This window comes from Scyliorhinus torazame, chromosome 2, assembly GCF_047496885.1.
Source record: "Scyliorhinus torazame isolate Kashiwa2021f chromosome 2, sScyTor2.1, whole genome shotgun sequence".
Classification (NCBI taxonomy): Eukaryota; Metazoa; Chordata; class Chondrichthyes; order Carcharhiniformes; family Scyliorhinidae; genus Scyliorhinus; species Scyliorhinus torazame.
The window spans coordinates 213,770,531-213,792,453 of NC_092708.1; the positions used below are offsets into that span (position 1 = coordinate 213,770,531).

The following is a 21,923-nucleotide window of genomic DNA, read 5'->3' on the forward strand; positions in this document are numbered from 1 at the left end:
GTTCCCCATATATATCTGATACCTTGCATTCATGTATCTCATCTTCAGACAGCAACTTGTCCTGTAGAGCTGGAGTGGCAGCTACGGGAACAAACCAAACTCCTTCCTCAATAAGACGATTACCTGCAGGTACCTGAACCCATTCCCCTTCTGCAAACTTACTCCCCACGAACAGGTCCCAGAGATACTCTACCCCAACCACCCTCACCCCTGAAACCTCGCATCCAACCCCGCTTGGACAAACCTGTGGTTGCCACAAACTGACGCCCACAGGGGCATGTCTTCTATTCTGCAGTTCTGTTGTCATTAATTTCACACCCTCAATGCTGATACCACCACCAAGCTCATGGAATACCAAGCCGGTGGAAACGAAAGAAAAGCACCCTCAGACTGGTCCCTTTACACAAAGCCTCCTCCACCCGTCCCCACACTGACCTCTCCTCCACCGCCCACTTCCGAACCATAGCTATGTCCGCCACCCAACCATAGTTACGTTCGCCGCCGAATATTCAGCCCCCGGTAGGTACACGTGCCATGTCGCAGATGAACAAGGAACAGCACAGGAACAGGCCCTTCGGCCCTCCAAGCCTGCACTGATCACGTGTCCTATCTAAATCAACCGCCTATATCCTTCTATACCCCGTCTGTACAAACAAAAGAACAAACAACAATACAGCACAGGGACAGGCCCTTCGGCCCTCCAAGCCTGCGCCGACCATGGTACCTGCCTAAACTAAAACTGTATGCCCTTCCAGAGTCTGTATCCTTCCATTCCCACCCCATTCATATATTTGTCTAGATGCCCCTTAAATGCCGCTATCGTACCTGCTCCCACCACCTCCTCAGGCAGCACGTTCCATATATTTACCACCCTCTGTGTAAAAAACTTGCCTCGGACATCTGTTCTAAACTTTTCCCACACACTTTAAACCTCTGTCCCCTAGTACTTGACTCTCCTACCCTATCTGATTATCCACTTTGTCCATGCCACTCATAATCTTATAGAGCTCTATCAGGTCACCACTCAACCTCTGTCATTCCAGTGAGAACAGACCGAGTTTACCCAACCTCTCCTCTTAGTTAATATCCTCCTTACCAGGCAACATCCTAGTAAACCACTTCTGTACTCTCTCCAAAGCATCCACATCCTTCTGGTAGTGTGTGTTGTGTTATGTACTCTGGGATAACACAGGCTGCAACTCGATGCAGCTTTGACCAAAAGATACTCCAGACTTTGAAGTAAGTTCAAGTGATTTATTGAACCATTAGCACAGATCGACTCTCCTGCTGATCTTGCTATAGTAACTCAGTCTAACTAACCAGTCTGCTCTAGGCCACGTGGTGGGTGTGATGCTTCTGATCTGCCCCTGTCCTACTCTCTAAGTGTCGCCTGTGGAAAGAGACAGAGCATGTGTGCCCTGTCCTTATATATTTCATAGATTTCATAGAATTTACAGTGCAGAAGGAGGCCATTCGGCCCATCGAGTCTGCACCGGCTCTTGGAAAGAGCACCCTATCCGAGGTCCACACCTCTACCCTATCCCCATAACCCAGTAACCCCACCCAACACTACTGGCAATGTTGGACACTAAGGGCAATTTATCACAGCCAATCCACCTAACCTGCACATCTTTGGACTGTGGGAGGAAACCGGAGCACCCGGAGGAAACCCACGCACACACGGGGAGGATGTGCAGACTCCGCACAGACAGTGACCCAAGCCGGAATCGAACCTGGGACCCTGGAGCTGTGAAGCAATTGTGCTATCCACAAGGCTACCGTGCTGCCCCTGGCTACCGTGCTGCCCCAAATCAGGTTGCGTAATGCCCCCTTGTGATAGTGTCACCTCTGGGAGTCTTGACTGCCCATTGGTCGAGTCCTATTCTATGTGTTCATTAGCTGTATGTCTGCATGTCATGACATCTCTGGTGCTCCCTCTAGTGTTTACTTAGTTGTAGTCTATTTACATTAACCCCTTGTGTATTTACATTGATGCATATCACCACAGTGTGGCGACCAGAACTGTACATAATATTCCAAATGAGGCCTAACTAAGGACCTGTACAGCTGCAACATGACATGCCAATTTTTATATTCAATGCCCCGACCGATGAAGGCCAGCGTGCCGTATACCTTCTTGACCACCTTATCCACATGCGTTGCCACTTTCAGTGATTGGTAGACATGAATGCCCAGATCTCTCTGCCTGCCAATACTCGCAAGAGTTGTACCATGTACTGTGTAATTCCTACAAGCATTGGACCTTCCAAAGTGCCTCTCCGCCCCCAAGACTCCAACCAGTTTATATCCTGTTGTATTCTCTGGTAATCCTCTTCACTATCCACAACTCCACCAATTCCTGTGTCGTCTGTGAACTCACTAATCAGACCAGCTACATTTTCTTCCAAATCATTTATATACACTTCAAACAACAAAGGTCCCAGAACTGATCCCTGTGGAACGCCGTTAGTCACAGGCTTCCATTCAGAAAAGCATCCTTCTACTGCTACCCTCTGTCTTCTGTGTCCAAGCCAGTTCTGTATCCAACTTGCAAGCTCTCCTCTGATCCCATGTGACTTCACCTTTTATTTCAGTCAACATGAGGTACCTTGTCAAAGGCTTTACTGAAGTCCATGTATACAACATCTACTGCCTTTCCCTCATCTTTGTCACTTCCTCGAAAAGCTCGATCAAATTAGTGAGGCATGACCTCCCCTTCACAAAACCATGCTGTCCATCACTAATAAGTCCATTTGTTTCCAAATGTGAGTAAATCCTGTCTCTAAGAATCTTTTCCAATAATTTCCCTATCACTGACGTAAAGGCTCACTGGTTTATAATTTCCTGGTTTATCCCTGCTGCCCTTAAACAATGGAACAACATTGGCTAATCTCCAGTCCTCTGGAACTTCACCTGCAGCCAATGAGGATACAAAGATTACTGTCTCAAGGCCCCAGCACTTTCCTCCCTTGCCTCACTCTCTATGCTGGGATAGATCCCATCAGGTCATCCGGAATTATCTACTTTTTAAGATGCCCAACACCTCTTTATCAATATCAACATGACTCAGAAATCTACACATGCTACCCTATCCACCTCATCCACCAAGTCCTTCTCTTTGGTGAATACTGAGGCAAAGTATTCATTTAGTATCTCTCCATTTCCTCTGGTTCCATACATAGATTCCCTCCAATATCCTTGAATGGACCAAACCTTTCTCTGGCTACCCATTTGCTCTTTACATATGTATACAGCACCTTAGGATTTTCCTTAATCCTGTTTGTCAATGACATTTCATGACCCCTTTTAGCCTTCCTAACTCCTCCCTTTGTTAGCCATTTTAGTTGCTGTGATATGAAGAGTCTAAAGTTCTTGTTCCTTTTCACCAAACACCCTTTATTTCACTTCCACAGCCTCTGCACAAAACTCTTAACAACACACCACCTCACAGAGGCCACCTGAAGCCCCTTTACATATCAGTGTCAATTAATGGATACTTAACATAAATGAGACAACTAATTGCAATGTCTCTTAACCCATTACTTAACAGTCTCCCCTTCCTTGGAGAAAAAATAATAATTAGGTGAAAACAAAATTTCAAGAAACTCAAAAACACACATGATTTCCCCCCCTTTTTGTTTTTTGTTTGGACAAGAGAAAAAACAGTCACAGAAACAAGTGCCCTTCATTAACAATATCCAAAAGTTTCTGTGAACTCGCCCCTCTTTTCGTAAAACAGTCTGACAGTTGATAGCTCCAGTCGACCCATTTAATTTTTGTTATTTCCCCTCTGTCCAACATCTGCTTCAAACTTGCGATGTCTATCCGTAACCACTTTTCATTGACACTTTTTTGTAGAGTGCACATTTTCCCACAGGGATTTATTGTCAATGTGACAGTCAATAGGTATATTACCTAAATCCCCATTCCCAAAATTTCTGTCAATATCATACTTATATAAAAGGCCATATCCACCGCCTCTACAAGGCTTAACGTCTCAGCAGCCAAAGTGCTTTTTACCACTCTCCTTATTTTCTTTGTTTCCCACACAAGCGAGCAACATTTACCATTGTTCCCCAAAAGGAAAATTATAAAACCTCCTGCGCTTGAAACCCCATCACATAAATTTGCATAGGATGCATCACTATAAACTATGAGTTCCAAGTGCTTAAGGTCAATTCAAAACACACTCCTGCATTTTTAGTTTGGCCAATGCTTTATTTGCTCTTATTATGTCTTCCACTTTGGGATCATTCATTTTTGTACTCAACTCTAAGACACCAAAACTCACGTCCGGTCTAGTCTGTCAACCTAACCAGTTCAGTTGCCCAATTAAACTTCGCAGTTGCTCTTTTTCTATCTTTGAAACCATTGCGTCTTTTTGTGAAACTCGGCCACGACTAATTGCTATTGGCGTGATGCTTTCCAAATAAGACTGCTGACGTAAAGTTGCCCCTAACTTAGTCTGTCCAATTTCCAGTCCAATATATTTAAATGCACCGGAAGCCTGACTTCCAACCCTGAATTCTTTCCTCAAACCAGAGATTACAATAGCTTCAAAATCTCTAGTCCCACCCCACAAAAAATCATTGACATGCATCATAAAAATGCCAGAAAGATTTCCTTTATAGTGCCAGTAAAACATTGCAGGATCTGCTTTCAACTGGCAACAGCCTAACTTTAACAAAACTGACCTTACCGAAAAATACCAGACTCTAGATGCATCATTTAATCCATATACACATTTGTTCAACTTCCAGAGTACCCCTTCTGTGTTAGCTGCTTCTTTAGGAGGACGGAGAAAAATGTCTCTCTGGAGCTGATGCCCCTGCAAAAAGGCAGCTTTTATATCTATAGATTTGCATTCCCATGCTTTTGTGACTAATAGAGCCAAAAAGATCTTTAAAATAACCTTTCCTGCTGTAGGTGAATCTACCCTTAAATCCTGATCTTCTAAGTTTTCTTCAAATCCCCTTGCCACAAGCCTGGCCTTTGCCTTATAAGTTCCATCCGGAAGAACCTTTACCGTGCAAATCCATCTGTGGGATAGAGCTCTTTGTCCCCTATCCGGTACTTCCGTGTATACCCCAAATTCACTCCAACTATGCAATTTTTGCTGTTTAGCTTCTTTAATAACTTTTTCATCTAATTTATTTGAAGCCACCAAAATCTCACGTGCATGTGGGCTTCTACTCCTATTAGTATTCTTAGTCTTACTCATGTTCCGAGATCTTGACAAACTACGTCCCCTCTCCCACCTGGTATCTCGTTCTGTACTGCTACTGCTTGATCTTTCCCTTCTGCTGTGGGATGTCCTTTCAATAGTTCGCGACCTTTTCCTGCGGACCTGTTCACTATCCAATGTACTATCTGAACTGGCACTGCGTTTCTGTGCCCTCCATTTTTGAACTTCGTTTTCCCAATCCATTGTCTTGACTCCTTCCCCTGAATGCTGTACATTCAACCAATGTTTATACTTTCCAGTGGCCTTCCCTGCTCTACTAATAACAGTTACATCCTTCCATTGACTAGACCCTTCAGGCAAGTATGTCACTTTTGTACCAACTTTTGTCAGTTGCCCTTTCGGAAAAATGCCCTGTTCTAATTCACCAGAAGTGTTGTGTTCATCCACAGAAACCCTGTCTATATCAGTTAATTGATCCTCATAGTTCTGTAACACATGCATACCAGATGACTGGTTCCTCGTCATGTCTGTCTGCTCTGTCTAAATTTGAAAATTTGTAATCTGTACCCATTGTCCTTGATGAATGGACCCTAACAGTTTGAATACCATGGTTCAAAATAATTGTTTTGCCATCTATGCCTATGATCTTCCCTGGGCCTTTCCATTCATTAGAATTGTCTCTCTTATAGTATACCATGCCTCCTTGCTGAAACACGGCATCTGGTGCCTGTACGTTATGTCTTAAAGCTCTGCGAATTCTTTCAGAGACTTCTGCTTCCAGAAAAGCTTTTATACTGCTATGTAATGCATTTAAATGTTCAGCAAAACCAGAGCTAATTGTAGTCCCCTCCCAAGCTGGAGGCTGGTCATCCAAAATGGACGGAATTTTAGGATTTCTACCAAACACTAATTGATAAGGACTATAGCCCCCAACCATCTGCAATGAATTCTTTGCATGTACTGCCCATGCTAAAGCTGAATTTAGCCTGCAATCTGGTCGATCTGCCAAAATTTTCTGAAGCATGTCATCGATGACAGCATGATTTCTTTCACAGACACCATTACTAAATGGGCTTTCTGCAGCCGTATTCATAACTCTGATATTCATGTTTTCACACATATCCCGAAACTCATCATTAGCAAATTCTCCCCCATTGTCCGTAAGGAATTTTGCCGGTGGCTCCATTCCTGTCCCTATTAATTTTTCCACGATTTGATCCAGAATTACTCTCTTTTCTTTACTTCGTACAATCGTTGATTGACTAAATCTGGTTGCTAAATCTACAAAATGCTAAATAAATATATTATTTGCTTTATCCCAGATCTTAAGGTCCATGGCCACAATGTCGTTAAAATCCCTGACCAAAGGTAGGGTTACTATCGGTCGTGCTGGTGTCCTTCTGTATTTCCTACAAACTTCACAGCAGTCACTAACCTGTTCTATCAGTTTAGTATAGTCGTCATCCCTTACCCCTGCATCCTTTAATAAAATGTTCAGCCTCCGAGGAGACGGATGTGCAAATTGCCTATGCAGTTTTAATACCACAAGTTTTTTATCAGCTAAAGTCCCATTTTCAACTGCCATTACCACTCTATCTGAAAAATTATTTGTCAGTAATGGAATACAATAGTGTCCCGACTGTGTAAATTGCAAGTCCACCGTCTTTCCAAAAACTGTTGCCTTATCCTGTTCCATATCCAGTTTCATGTGTGCTTTCTTCATCGACGGTCTGCTCAGAAGCAAAGGTATCTCACCTGATACAACATCCGTGCTAATGAAATGATTCACTCCGGCAATATTGCAAGGGATCACCACTCTTTTCAGCGACTTCAGAGTATTATCATCCCCAAACCTGAAACTTGTGGAACTTTCAAATTCCTTAACCTTGTTACGATTTTCAGCATTCAAAGAGTCCAGGTAACATTTTAACCAGTCAATTCCACACACAGTAGATGTACAGCCACTGTCCAATATAGCAGAGTTGAAGGATTCTGCAACCAACACCCTCATTACTGGGGCAGCATGGTAGCATTATGGATAGCACAATTGCTTCACAGCTCCAGGGTCCCAGATTCGATTTCGGCTTGGATTACTGTCTGCGTGGAGTCTGCACATCCTCCCCGTGTGTGCGTGGGTTTCCTCCGGGTGCTCCGGTTTCCTCCCACAGTTCAAAGATGTGCAGGTGAGGTGGATTGGCCATGATAAATTGCCCTTAGTGTCCAAAATTGCCCTTAGTGTTGGGTAGGGTTACTGGGTTATGGGGATAGGGTGGAGGTGTTGACCTTGGGTGGGGTGCTCTTTCCAAGAGCCGGTGCAGACTCGATGGGCCGAATGGCCTCCTTCTGCACTGTAAATTCTATGATTACCGGCGTAAAACTGCTTGTCAATAGGACAATGCCTTCTTTCTGGTCACTATCTTTTTCCTCTTCTGACTCTTCCGTGTCATGTGTCGCTTCAAACACTCTATCACAACAAGTTGGACAGTTGAAAGCATAATGGTATTGAGAGTCACATCGAAATCATCGATTTTTCATGCCCCGTGCATTTCTGGGGTTCATCTTCCTATTGTAGGTTCTAACTGGGTTTCTGTCTTCATAATTTCCTTGTATCGGTCTCCGTCTATAGTTTTGAGCCCTGTTTGTAGCCATACGATTTTGCCATCCTGTTACTAGTATATCTTCCATATTCTGCCTTATTACAGGCTGACCTATTTGGGTCATCAGAGCCATCAGAATCGAATGTTTCCCCAGAAACTTTTGTAAAGCTTTTGTCATCTGTTCGAATAAGGTATCCTTATCAGTAAACTGAACTCCTGTCAAAACCAGGAGCCTATCCATATTGCTCACTCTAGCACAGTCAAGTAATTTAAAGGCCAACACAGACTGTGGAAATTCCAGATTGTGTTTCTGCAGCCTTTTATATAGTCTGCCAAATTCCATTATATAGTCTTCCATGGAGATGGCCTCCATTTTCCGGAACTTATCAAAATCCAACCATGCTTCATACGCACTTAACAAGTCATCTTTCTTATAAATCTTATCCATATAATGTAATAAAGTCTCCAGACCTTCTTCTGAGTCTAACTCTTCCAATTCCAGCTCAGAAAGCACTTTGTTTTGGATTTTTCTGCCATATGGTAGAGAAAGAGCCAATGCCATACCTTGTTTTCTCTTTCCCAAAGCAGTTACCTTAGTCCACATAACTACTGCACGTCTCCATTGGTCGTACGATTCCCTTTCAGAAAATAAGGGAGGATAGTCATATCCAGCCATCTTCATCCTCGGTTCAGCCATATATCCCTTCTTTTTTTTTTTCTCACTCATTCCTTGTACATGTGTCTCTCCAGATAAGTCTTAAAGGTCGCTAACATGGGCAGTGCATGCCAGGCCACCACCACCCTCTGTGTAAAAAAACTTCCCTCGCACATCTCCATTGAACCTATACCCCCTTACATTGAACTTGTGCCCCCTTGTAATTGTCATTTCCATCCTGGGAAAAAGCCTCCAACTGTTCACCCTATCTAAAACCCTCATAATTTTCACCCCTCAGCTTACGTCTCTCTAGGAAGAACAATCACAGTTCATTCAATCTCTCCTCATGGCTAATACCCTATCATGCAACATCCTGGTAAACCTTTTCTGTACTCTCTCCAAAACCTCCACATCCTTCAGGTAGTGTGGTGACCAGAATTGGACACAATATTTAAAATGTGGCCTAACCAACGTTCTATATAACTGTAACATAATTTTTGAGCTTTTAGACTCGATACCCCGTCCTATGAAGGCAAGCATTCCATATGCTTTACCACCAATTCCACGTGTGCTGCCACTTTTAAGGAACTGTGGAACTGCACGCCCAGTTCTCTGTGTCTCTATGCTCCTGATGGTTATGCCATTTATTTAATAGCTCCCATCTGAATTGGATTTACCAAAATGCATCACCTCGCATTTGTCCGGGTTAAATTCCATCTACCATTTCTCCGTCCAATTTTGCAGCCCGTCTATATCCTGCTGTATTCTCTAACAATCTTCATCACTATCCGCAACTCCTGCAATCTTAGTATCATCCACAAACTCGCTAATCAGACCAGCTACGGTTTCTTCCAAGTCATTTCTATATATTACAAACAAATGAGGTCCCAGTACCGATCCTTGCGGAACACCACTAGTTACAGCCCTCCATTCGGAAAAACACCCTTCCACTGCTACACTCTGTCATCTGTGGCCAAGCAAGTTCTGAATCCATCTAGCTCGTTCACCCCTGACCCCGTGTGATTTAATCTTTTGCACCAGCCTGCGATGAGGGACCTTTTCAAATGCTTTACGAAAGTCCATGTCGACAACATCCACAGCCCTTCCCTCGTCAATCATTTTAGTCATCTCTTCAAAACCTCAATGAAATTAGTGAGACATGACCTCCCTCAGACAAAACCACACAGACTGTCACTAATAACACCATTCACTTCCAAATGTGCATAGATCTAAGGTGTGGGTTTCTCCGTCCCGCCACATCAGATTTCTGGTTCAGTACGCCGTCGGGACTCTCCATTTCGCCGACTGGTCAATGGGGTTTCCCACTGCTGGACAGCTCCTCGCCGTTGGGAAACCCCCAGGCTGCCGGCAAAATGGAGCATCCTGACGGCAGAAAATCAAGCCCCAATCTCTGAGAATCTTTTCCGACAATTTCATTATCACTGACATCAAACTCACTGGCCTATAATTACCTGGGTTATCTTTGCTACCCTTCTTAAATAACGGGTCAACATTGGCCCTCCAATCCTCTGGGATCTCACCTGTGGCCAATGAGGAAACAAAGATTTCTGTTAAGAGGCCCAGCGATTTCATCTAGTCTCCCACAGTAATCTGGGATAGATGCCACCTGGCCCTGAGGATTTGTCTACCTGAATGCTTTTTAAAACACCTAACACTTCATCCCTCATAGTAACAACCTGGTCTAAAGTGTTTACACATCCCTCTGAGACACCACAAATCAACATGTCCCTCTCCTTTGTGAATACCGATGCAAAATACTCATTAAGGACCTCTCCTACTTCCTCTGGTTCTACGCATAATTTACCTCCTTTGTCCTTGAGTAGACCAACTCTTTCTCTAGCTACCCTTGTCGTGTTATTCACCCTGGGGTAACACGGACTGCAACTGGATGCAGTTAAACTGGAAAGCAGACACCAAACTTAGACGTTGGTTCAATATGATTTATTGAACTTCTGTAACAAGGCACACAACTTGCTGTGGGTTGACACGCTACTACTCTTAAATGTGGTCACTCTAACTAACTCGACCAGACTAGCTCTGAGCCACATGAAGGTGCCAACTGATATATACACCCTGACTGTCACTACAGTTGTCACCAGTGGAAAGAGGCGGAATGCTGATGCCTCGTGTGTTTTATAGTAGGAAGCCCCCCTCTATCTAGTGTTCTGTCTAGTGATTGGTTGTGTTCTGTCCTGTGAATTGATTGGCTAACCTGGGTGTCTGTCACTGCCTGTCTTTACCTCATGATGTGCATGAGTGCATATTATGACATCCCCCCTTTAAAAAAAAAAATGTTGTCGGTTGCTTAGAGCATATACGACATATATACAGATATAACTATTTACAGCGAGTGGCAAGTGAATGCATATGTACATGTAAGGTGTCTAGCGTGCAGATACAGAACAATATGTACAAAAGAAATGTCTATAAGTCCAATCTCTGGGGCTGGCGTTGGATCCTTGTCGATTGCCTGAGAGGTGGAGGTGGGAACGACGGCACCTTGATGGACGGGATTGCAGCCAGATTGGTGGCCTCGTGGAGCGAGGTGTCCAGAGAAGGCATAACGACAGCTGGAAAACTGAGATCCGGTGTTGGGCAGGCAAGTTTGCGTAGTGCCCTTCTGTTGCGCCTGACAATGCAGCCATCAGCCATGCGAACAACGAACGACCTGGGAGCAGCCTGTCGAACAACAGCTGGAGCTGACCAGCCTCCATCAGGTAACTTGTTGTGAACAGCATCTTCCGGAGAGAGCATAGACTAATCAGTAGCATGAGCATCGTATGTCAGCTTTTGCCGGTTCCCGAGTTGCTGCACCTTTTGCAGCACTGGGAGGTGATCCAGGTCTGGTAAATGAATGGCAGGAACAGTCGTCCGCAGGTCTCGATTCATAAGGAGGTGTGCTGGAGACATACCGGTGAACAGAGGGATTGCCCTGTACACCAGCAGCGCAAGGTTAAAGTCAGAAGCCAAGTCCGCAGCCTTGCAGAGCAGTTGCTTGATGATATGGACCCCTTTTTTGACCTTCCCGTTAGATTGCGGGTAATTCGGGCTTGAGGTAATGTGCTTGAATTGGTACAGCCTTACGAAGTTGGACCACTCTTGACTGTGGAAGCATGACAGTGAGCGGAATGCCAGGCCTGGCAAAATGTCTCCTTGCAGGCCTTGATGACTGTCCTTGATGTGAGGTTGGACAGTTTCACCACATCCGGGTAACTCGAGAAATAATCAATGATGAGCACATAGTCACGCCCATTGGCGTGAAAAAGGTTGATTCCCACCTTAGACCACGGAGAGGTCACGATCTCGTGTTGCTGGAGTGTTTCTTTGGGCTGAGCAGGCTGGAAGCGCTGGCAGGTAGCGCAATTGAGGACCATGTTAGATATGTCCTGGTTGATTCCAAGCCAATTGACAGCCTGCCGGGCCCTGCGCCTGCATTTCTCGACACCGAGGTTTCCCTCATGGATCTGTTTGAGCGCTAAGCTCTGGAGGCTGCGAGGAATAACGATACGATCTAGCTTGAGGAGGATCCCCTCGACGACTGTCAGGTCATTCTTGACATTAAAGAACTGGGGGCATTGCCCTTTCTGCCAACCATTTGCAAGGTAATGCATGATCCGCTGCAGAAGAGGGTCCTTGGCAGTCTCGTCTCGAATGTTGACCACTCTTTCATCTGAGACCGGGAGCTTGCTGGCACACAGTTGCACCTGTGCCTCAATTTGGCGAATGAAGTCGACCTGTTCACAGGGCGAGGTGATGGCGCGCGACAGGGCATCCACAATGATTAGCTCCTTGCCCGGTGTGTAAACCAACTCGAATTCATATCTGCGGAGTCGAAGGAGAATGCGCTGAAGCCTGGGCGTCATGTCATTCAAGTCCTTATGAATGATATGGACTAAGGGTCTGTGGTCAGTCTCTACTGTGAAGGTTGGTAGACTGTAGACGTAGTCATGGAACTTTACAATGCCGGTTAGGAGGCCCAGGCACTCTTTATCTATATGAGCATACCTCTGCTCAGTGGGAGTCATGGCCCTTGATGCATAGGCCACTGGAGCCCAGAACGACTAGTCATCCTTCTGGAGGAGCACCGCACCAATGCCGTCCTGGCTGGCGTCCGTGGAGATTTTCGTCTCCCTCTCCGGGTCAAAGAACGCTAATACCGGAACAGTGGTGAGCTTTGCCTTTAACTCGAGCCACTCTGCTTGATGTGTGGGTAGCCACTGGAAGGCAGCTGACTTCTTCACCAGATGCTTGAGAGCCGTGGTGTGTGATGCAAGGTTGGGAATGAACTTTCCCAAGAAGTTAACCATACCGAGGAAGCAGAGTACCGCCTTTTTGTCTTCTGGGGTCTTCATGGTGTTGATGGCCTTGACTTTGTCTGAGTCTGGTTGCACACCCTGCTGGGATATTTGATCGCCCAAAAACCTGATTGATGACATGCCAAAGGAGCACTTGGCCTTGTTCAACTTGAAGCCGTTGGCATGGATGCGTCAAAAGACTTGGTTGAGACGAGGTGTGTGTTCCTCCGGGGTCGTGGACCATGATTACATCATCTACATAGAGCCGCACACCCTCAATTCCCTCCAGCATCTGTTCCATGATTCTGTGAAAGATTTCAGAGGCTGAAACAATACTGAATGGCATGCGGTTGTAACAGTACCTTCTGAAAGGTGTATTAAACGTGCAGAGCTTCCTGCTGGACTCGTCCAGTTGTATCTGCCAGAAACCACGCAATGCATCTAGTTTTGTGCAGAATTTAGCGTGTGCCATCTCACTGGTTAGCTCCTCCCGCTTCGGGATCGGGTAGTGTTCCCGCATTATGTTCCGGTTAAGATCTTTGGGATCTATGCATATGCGCAACTCTCCTGAGGGCTTCTTCACATAGACCATCGAGCTGACCCAGTCAGTCGGTTCCGTCACTTTAGAGATTATACCCTGGTCTTGGAGCTCCTGCAAGTGCGCCTTTAAATGTTCCTTCAGAGGAACCGGCACCCGGCGTGGTGCATGGATCACAGGCATGGCATCAGGCCCGAGTAAGATTTTGTAGCAGTACGGCAGCAACCCATCCCACTGAACACATCCGGGTAATTGTGACAGGATTTCATCAATGTCAGCCTGAAGATTCACATTGGCAGAGGACATGGCATGTACGCGCTGCACGAGATTGAGTAGCTTGCATGCATGGGCACGAAGCAGAGAAGCCTTGTCAGGCTTGACGATTTCGAATAGCAGTGTGACATTGATGGTCTTGTTGGAGATATGCAGGTGACAAGACCCCAACGCAGTAATGACATTGCCATTATAATCAAGAAGCTGGTAGGCCGGCGGAAGAATTTTTGGTTGCCTTTTGATGCGATCAAGATCTGCTTGAGGTAGGAGATTGGTTGAAGCACCAGTGTCCAGCTTGAACCGGATGCTGCATTGGTTAACGTGAACGATAGCACGCCATTCGTCCGCAGAATCCACGTTGAGGATAGATAGGTGTGTTGCTGAATTTGAGGAGGCCTTGTCACACGTAGTAATGATGCCCACACGATATGGGGACTCCAGGCAGTCATCCTCTGGATCCATGGTGCTACTAGGATCAGAATCCAGCAGCCCATGCTGCACACATCAAATGCGTTTGCGTTGGAACTGGGATCGCTGGCCCACGACCGGTGGTGCAGACCTGCACAAGGCTGCATAATGTCCAGGCTTCCCACAATTTAAACATCGCTTGCCTCTTGCAGGGCATTGCCGCTTTAAGTGGGCGGTGCCGCAGTTCGGGCACGTCATGACGTTAACGTCGTTACGCACCGTGCGTCGTCGCACATGCGCAGTGCGGTCAGCCACCGTTCGCACCTGCGCAGTGTGGTCTTCGGCCTCTTCATTCTCCCGTCCGTGGTGCGCATGCGTGGGACACCAGAAAAAGCGTGCTAAATGGCCGCCTTCATCGATACTAAGGCGCCGCATCCGGGCGATGGCCTGCACACTCTCTTATTCGTGGGAGGCAAGTTGGTCCTGGTCTGCCGTTTTAAGGCGGGAATAGCTACTTTTCGCCTGTTCATGCACTTTACACGGCAGGGTCATGTTTTTTATTTTTTTAAGGAGCTGCTCCCGCAAGGCGTCGGAGTGTACCCCAAACACGATCTGATCCCTGATGAGGGAATCAGCGGTGTCTCCATAGTTGCAGGACTGCGCTAATATACGGAGATGCGTTGAAAGGATTGGAAAGGCTCATCCTTACCCTGAAGGCGTTGCTTGAAGACATAGCGCTCAAAGCTCTCATTTGTTTTGACTTCACAGTGACTGTCGAATTTGGTCTTGTCCTCACCGTCGGCAAATGTGAGCAAGTTGAAGATTTGGATGGCTTGGTCCCCCGCAGTCGGTAGGAGCAGCGCGATCTTTCTGGCATTGGACGCATCCTCGAAGCCCGAGGCCTCAATGTAGAGACTGATCTTCTGCTTGAAGACCTGCCAGCTGGCTCTGTGATTGCCGGAGATCCGTAGCTGTGGAGGGGCCTGGATCTTCTCCATGCCGCTGGAAGGCACTTGCTGGTTGTCACTGAATTATTCAAGGTAAATTACTTAGATGAAGTAGACTCCTGGTATCATGTCATGTTATTCACTCTGGGGTAACACGGACTGCAACTGGATGCAGTTAGGCTGGAAAGCAGACACCAAACTTAGACGTTGGTTCAATACGATTTATTGAACTTCTGTAACAAGGCACACAGCTTGCTGTGGGTTGACACTCTACTACTCTAAGTGTGCTAACTCTAACTAACTAGACCAGACTAGTTCTGAGCCACATGTAGAAGGTGCTAACTGATATATACACCCTGTCACTACAGTTGTCACCAGTGGAAAGAGGTGGAGTGCTGATGCCTCGTGTGTTTTATAGAAGGAAGTCCCCCTCTAGTGTTCTGTCTAGTGATTGGTTGTGTTCTGTCCTGTGTGTTGATTGGCCAACCTGGGTATCTGTCACTGCCTGTCTTTACCTCATGATGTGCATATTATGACAACCCTCTAGTTCCTAATATACGTATAAAATGCCTTGGGATTCTCTTTAATCCTATCGGAGAAGGACATTTTGTGACCCCTTTTTGCCCTAACTCCCGGCTTGAGCTCTTTTCTACTTTTCTTGTATTCTTCAAGTGTTTCATCTATTTTTAGTTGCCAAGACCACACGCATGCACCCTTTTTCTTTTTGTCGAGACTCGCAATTTCCCTGGTCATCCACGGTTCCTGAATCCTGCCTTTCCTTTTCATCGGCACATGCCTGTCCTGCACTCCCATCAACTGCTCCTTAAAAAACTCCCACATGCCAAATGTGGATTTACCCTCAAACAGCTTCGCTCAAACAACAGCCTCCAAATCCTGCCTAATCTGGTCGTAGTTAGCCTTACCCCAATTTAGCACTAACACTCGTCCTTTTCCATGAGTATCCGAGAGCCTACTGAATTGTGGTCACTGTTCGCCACATGTTCCCTCACTGCAACCTTGATAACCTGGGCTCATTCCCTAGTACTAGGTCCAGTATAGCCCTCTCTCTAGTTGGACTACCCACATATTGTTCCAAAAAACCTTCCTGGACACACTCAACAAATTCCTCACCATCCAGACCCCTAGCCCTAAGGGATTTCCGATCAAATGAAGTGAAGTGAAGGACTCTTTATTGTCGCAAGTAGGCTTACATTAACACTGCAATGATGCTACTGTAAAAAGCCCCTAGTCGCCAAATTCCGGCACCTGTTCGGGTACACAAAGGGAGAATTCAGAATGTCCAAATTACCTAACGGCACATCTTTTGGGACCTGTGGGAGGAAACCAGAGCACCCGGAGGAAACCCACACAGACACAGGGAGAACGTGCAGACTCCACACAGACAGTGACCCAAGCCGAGAATCAAGCCTGGGACCCTTGAGCTGTGAAGCAACAGTGCTACCCACTGTGCTATTGTGCTGCCCAGAAACAACATCAAAGGGCTCATCGGGGATTTGAACCCAGGACCTCTCACAAATTCGTATAGCACAGCCCCCGAAGCGAGGATCTTACTCCGAGACCAACGAGCCAGCAATATGAGGAAAATTAAAGGCTCCCATGACAAAAGGCCTGTTATTTCTACATCTATCTAGAATCTGCTTACATATTTCTTCAACTTCCTGTGGGCTGTTGGGAGGCCTGTAGTACACCCCCGTCATAGTGACTGCCTCCTTCCCGTTTCGGAGTTTTACCCACAGTGGCTCATTACTTGATTCTTCTGAGGTATCCTCCCTCTGAACAGCTGAAATATGTTATCAAACCAGTATTGCAACTCCCCCACCTCTTTTACCTCCCTCCTGTCTCGCCTAAAACACCTATATCCTGGAATATTTAGCTGGCAGTCCTGTCCCTTTTTTAACCAAGTCTCCGCTACCGCAACCACATCCATGTTCCGCGCATGAATCAAGGCTCTAGGTTCATCTGTCTTACTCGTTATGCTCCATGCATTGAAGCAGATACACTCCAGACATCCAGGCCCACTGAGTTCGACCTCCCCCAGCTTGCCCTTCCTCTTAGCCAGCCTGGCCCTGGTACCATGCTCATCCCCAGTCTCTACACTTGCTGGCTTACTGTTCTGATTCCCACCCCCCTGCCACATTAGTTTAAACCCACCTGAACCATACTAGCAAACCTCCCAGCCAGGATATTGGTGCCCCTCCACTTCAGGTGTCCTTCTTGTACAGGCCCCACCTTCCCTGGAAGCCCTCTCTCCTGCACCAGTTCTTTAGCCACATATTCAGCTGCACTATATCCCTGTTGCTAGCCTCGCTAGCACGTGGCACGGGGAGTAATCCTGACATTACTACTGTGGAGGTCCTGCTTTTTAATCTTCTACCTAACTCCCTAAATTGCCGTTGCAGGACCTCGCTACTCTTTTTACCTATGTCATTCATGCCAATCTGGACAATGACCTCTGTCTGATTTCCCTCCCGTTTTAGGATGATTTGCACCCGCTCAGAGGCATCCAGGACCCTGGCACCAGGGAGGCAACTACCATCCTGGAGTTCCTTTCACGGCCACAGAAGCGCCTATCTGCACCCCTGACTATTAAAGCCCCTATCACTATTGCTTTGCTACGCCTTGCACCCGCCGGCTGTGCAGCAGGGCTAGTCGTGGTGCCTTCACTCTGGCCACTGCTGCTGCTGTCCACTGATGGACCTTCCCCCTCATCAGTATCCAAAACGGCATACTTGTTAGATAGGGGGACAGCCATAGGAGACCCCTGCACTGTCTGCCTACCCCGTCTGGTGGTCACCCATCTATCTTCCTGTACCTTGGGTGTGACCACATCTCTGTAGCTAGTATCTACAACAATTTCAGCTAATTGTGTGCTCCTCGGTGCTTCCAGCTGCTGCTCTAACCAATCCATGCGTTTGATGAGCTTCTGCAACTGAATGCACTGCCCACATTTGTAGTCCTCAGGGACACTTGAAGTGTCCATGATATCCCACATCGTGCAGAAGTAGCACACTACCCTGCCAATTGACATCTCTCTCCCTCTGTTGGTTGTTAGATTAAAAACTAAATACCAGTTAGACCCTTAATAAAATTTATGGCTGCTGCTTTCACAAATAGGCCCCCCAAAATTAATGTGTCTCCTATTTTGTAAAGGTTGGTTTAAAATATCAAGTCTAGCTTGATACTCTCTAGTGTGAGAAAAAAAAACCTCTTACCTTTGCAAAATGTAGCTCAGAATCTACTCCGGTGAGCCTGCGAATGAAATGGTTAAGGACACGAGTCACCTGATTTATAGAGAACCACTTACCTTCTCAGACGGCCCTCCAGATTTCTCCCACTCAGCTCCGTTCCTGATATAAAGGACTTACCTGCCTTACCTGCTAATCACCAATCAGCTCTCACCCTTGTAGTCACCTGCAGCAGGGCAAGGCCACACATTGGAAATTTGAATGCAACAAATCAAGGGATTAAAAACACATCCTTGCACCCAGCCTCGAATTCCCACCTAGTTTCAAATTGCCAGCTCCCAAACGCACTCTTTGATGTGTCTCACTCTGGATGTGTCTGCTGGCTCACTGTGAGTGTTATTGCCTAGCATCCCAATTTAGCTCTGAGGCTTGAACACTTTGCCTGAACACTGGAGACATCAACACCACAAGAAGCAGCAGTGAACAATCAAACACCCAAGAGCTGGGCTTCAGCACTGGAGATATCCCCGTGGCGAGAGGGTGTCTGTGTGGGATCGGGGCGAGTACTCGAGCCCAGTCTACGTAATGTTCCCTGCAGGCGTCTGAGGTCCCCTGCTGCGGCCGAGGGTGGGGGTGCAGGGCGGGGACCCCCAGCACAAATGGCTCGTTGGATGGCACCCTGAGAGAAGGTGGGAAACATAAGGGTGGTGGAGGCCTGGTGGATTTGAGGGTCACGGGATGGAAACACAACTGAGTGTCGATCTCTCACCCTCCCCAATTCTGCAGACATCACATACATTATGGATGGTATTGTAGATCCCACAGCAGCTGCCCTCATGATGCTGGTGGCGGTACAGGTGGCCAGACGCCAGAGAAGACGGCAGCAGAAGCGTCGACACAGGCTCAACACGGCAGCCCATGTGCAGTGGCACACCACAAGCCCCCGAGGACCCAGCCGCCCATCAGGCCAGGGTGGGACCCAAAGGGGGAGGCTAGCGACAGCCCAAGGTGTACAGATGTCTTTGGCCATTTGAGATGTCAGACAGTATGCGACGCAGGAGGCTCCACGTCAACAAGGGGACAGTGCGGCACCTGTGCCAAGTCCTTGTGGACTTGCCACTTGGCACCTCGTGGAGGAGGAGGATACCACAGCCCTTAACTTCTTTGCCACTAGTACATTCCAGGGCTCGAGCAGGAGCTTTTGTAGCATTTCCCAAGCTGCAGCCCACAAGCGCATCCATGAGGTCATGGATGCCCTGTATGCCCGAGCATCAGACTGTATAAACTTCGATCTGGACGAAGCCCATCAAGATACCCGGGCAGCATGATTCTCCACCATCACCAAGATGCCCCATGTCCAGGAGGTAATTGATGGCACACATGTCACCTGGCACATATCGGGGCAACAGGAAATGCCCTTCATTAACTGGATGGGGTTCCACCCCCTGAATGTTCAACTCGTGTGCGACCACCATCTCGGATCTTGCATGTGTTGCACGACAGCGAAATCCTCAGACACTCGGAGATCCTCGGTGTTTTCGAGGACCACCTCAGGTTGAGGGATTGGCTCTTGGGGCATAAGGGGTACCCTTTGAGGTCCTGGCTAATGCTGGCAGTACGGAGGCCGGAGACCGATGTGGAGACCTGATATAACAAGGCCCGTGGTGCCACCCCTGCTGTCATTGAGCGGTGCATCGGACTGCTGAAAATGCTTGCACCTCTCTGGTGGTGCACTGCAGTACACCTCCCAGTTTATGCTGGTCTGCTATGCCCCCCACAACCTGGCACAGGTTAATAGATTTGTATCGGCACAGTCAGCGAGTCATGATGCAAGGCAGAAGGGTGATGATAACCCGCTGTGAGGTAAGCACTATGCCTCCTCAATCTAGGCTATAGTCTGTTTTCCTGTTGACAGCACACGTACACCCATCACCCTGTATGTGGTATGCCACTGCGGCTCCAGATTTAGGACCACTGTGCCAGGGGCAGGGGCAAGTGGGAGCAGAGGGCGACGGGGTGGGGGTGCAGGCCGATCAGCTATGTGGAATAACGTGACAAAGGCTTCACATGTATTAGGCGTAACATGTTTTAATTGTAAACATTCGAAACCCTAACTGTCCCTAGCTGCCGATGGTGCCCCCTCCCTCCCAGTGCCCAGTCACTGATCCTCAATATACTTAACCAGGATGCACATTAGAGGTGGAGGCAGCCTGCTGCTTTACGCACCTGTGGCCTTTCATGCCCGTGTGTCCTCTGGAGGCCCTGGGGCCAGAGTGTCGCGGCCGCCTTACCGGTGACACTGGTGTCCTGTTCTGCCCGCTGACCTCGGGACACACTGGGGTATGGAGGGGGAGAGGAAAGACTCAGAAGAGCTGGAGACGGCCTTGGTCTCCCTTTTGGAAGACTCCGGGTCGGACTCCAGCGCTCCCTCCTCACAGATGGTGCCCGAAGGGCCCTGGGGGTCTCCATGAGACGGTGGGCAGATGGGGGGAGCTCCATGACCTCTGCGTCCTCAGCCCTGCGAATCCTGGCACCACCCCATTGCCTGCACCATGGTGTTGACGCCCTCAGCAATGCTCCTTAATTACAAGGACATGCTCTGTGGTACCTCGGCAATGTCCACCTGCGTTTGGGTCACATTCCCCAGCGACTGGGTCATGATGTCAAGGCCCTCAGCCATGGCTGTCACTGACTGAGCCACGTCTTAGATATCTCTTCTCTTGGGCAGTCCCTCAGTGTCGAGGATGACTTGCTTCCACTCTGGGGAGGTGGGTTCTGCGGTGGCTGAAATGTCTGATCCTGGATCCGCAGACTCTGCCACAGGTGGTGCTTGATGTGGTGGGTGGGTGCAACGCTCTGGATTCTGCACTCCTCCGCTGTTCACACTTGGCCTCCACTTGCTCCACTCTATGACGCTCAAAGTGATTGGCGCCTTTGTGGATGCTTTTTCTCCAGTTTGTGCATTCTAAGGCAAGTGATTCCCACATTGCAGTGAGAATGTTGCATGTATTTAGGGAGGCTTTCAGAGTGTCCTTGTAGCGTTTCACCCGCCGTCCCAGTGGTCGCTTGCCATTACGTGGCTTGAAGTAAGAGCACTTGTTTTGGGAGTTTTGGGCATGCGGGCATTGTGGCCTGCCCATCGTAGCTGGTCGAGCATGGCCAGTGACTCGGTCCTGGGGATATTGCCCTGGGAGAGGGCACTCACGTTGGTATGCCTATCCTGCCGGTGGCTTTTGCAGAGGCAGCGTTGGTGATATCTTTCCATGTTTCTGATGTATAGGTGGCGAGGACTTGGATTGGATTTGGTTATTGTCACGTGTACCGAGGGACAGTGAAAGTATTGCTCTGCGTACAATAGACAAATCATTCCATACAGGAAAAAAACCCATAGGGAATACATAAATACACAATGTAAATACATAGTTTAGAATAATCTTTATTTTGTCACAAGTAGGCTTACATTAACACTGCAATGAAGTTACCGTGAAAAGCCCTTAGTCGCCACACTCAGGCGCCTGTTCGGGAACACTGAGGGAGAAACCAGAATGTCCAATTCACCTAACAAGCACGTCTTTCGGGACTTGTGGAAGGAAACCGGAGCACCTGGAGAAAACCCACGCAGACACAGGGAGAACGTACAAACTCTGCACAAACAGTGACCCAAGCCGGAATCGAATCTGGGACTCTGGCGCCGTGAATCAACGGTGCTAACTATTCTGCTACCGTTCCGCCCTTGTGCTACTGTGTTGCCTAGTCACAGACACGGGTGGAGCATATAGGGGTACAGTACTACTCAGT

The 21,923-nt window shown here is 47.6% G+C and overlaps 1 protein-coding gene across 1 annotated transcript in view; it reads right to left on the reverse strand.

Annotated features, from left to right (window-relative positions):
* The window catches only part of LOC140395520 (uncharacterized), a 1,079,902-nt gene that overhangs the window by 1,030,023 nt on the left and 27,956 nt on the right, over window positions 1-21,923 (reverse strand). The window lies entirely within an intron of this gene.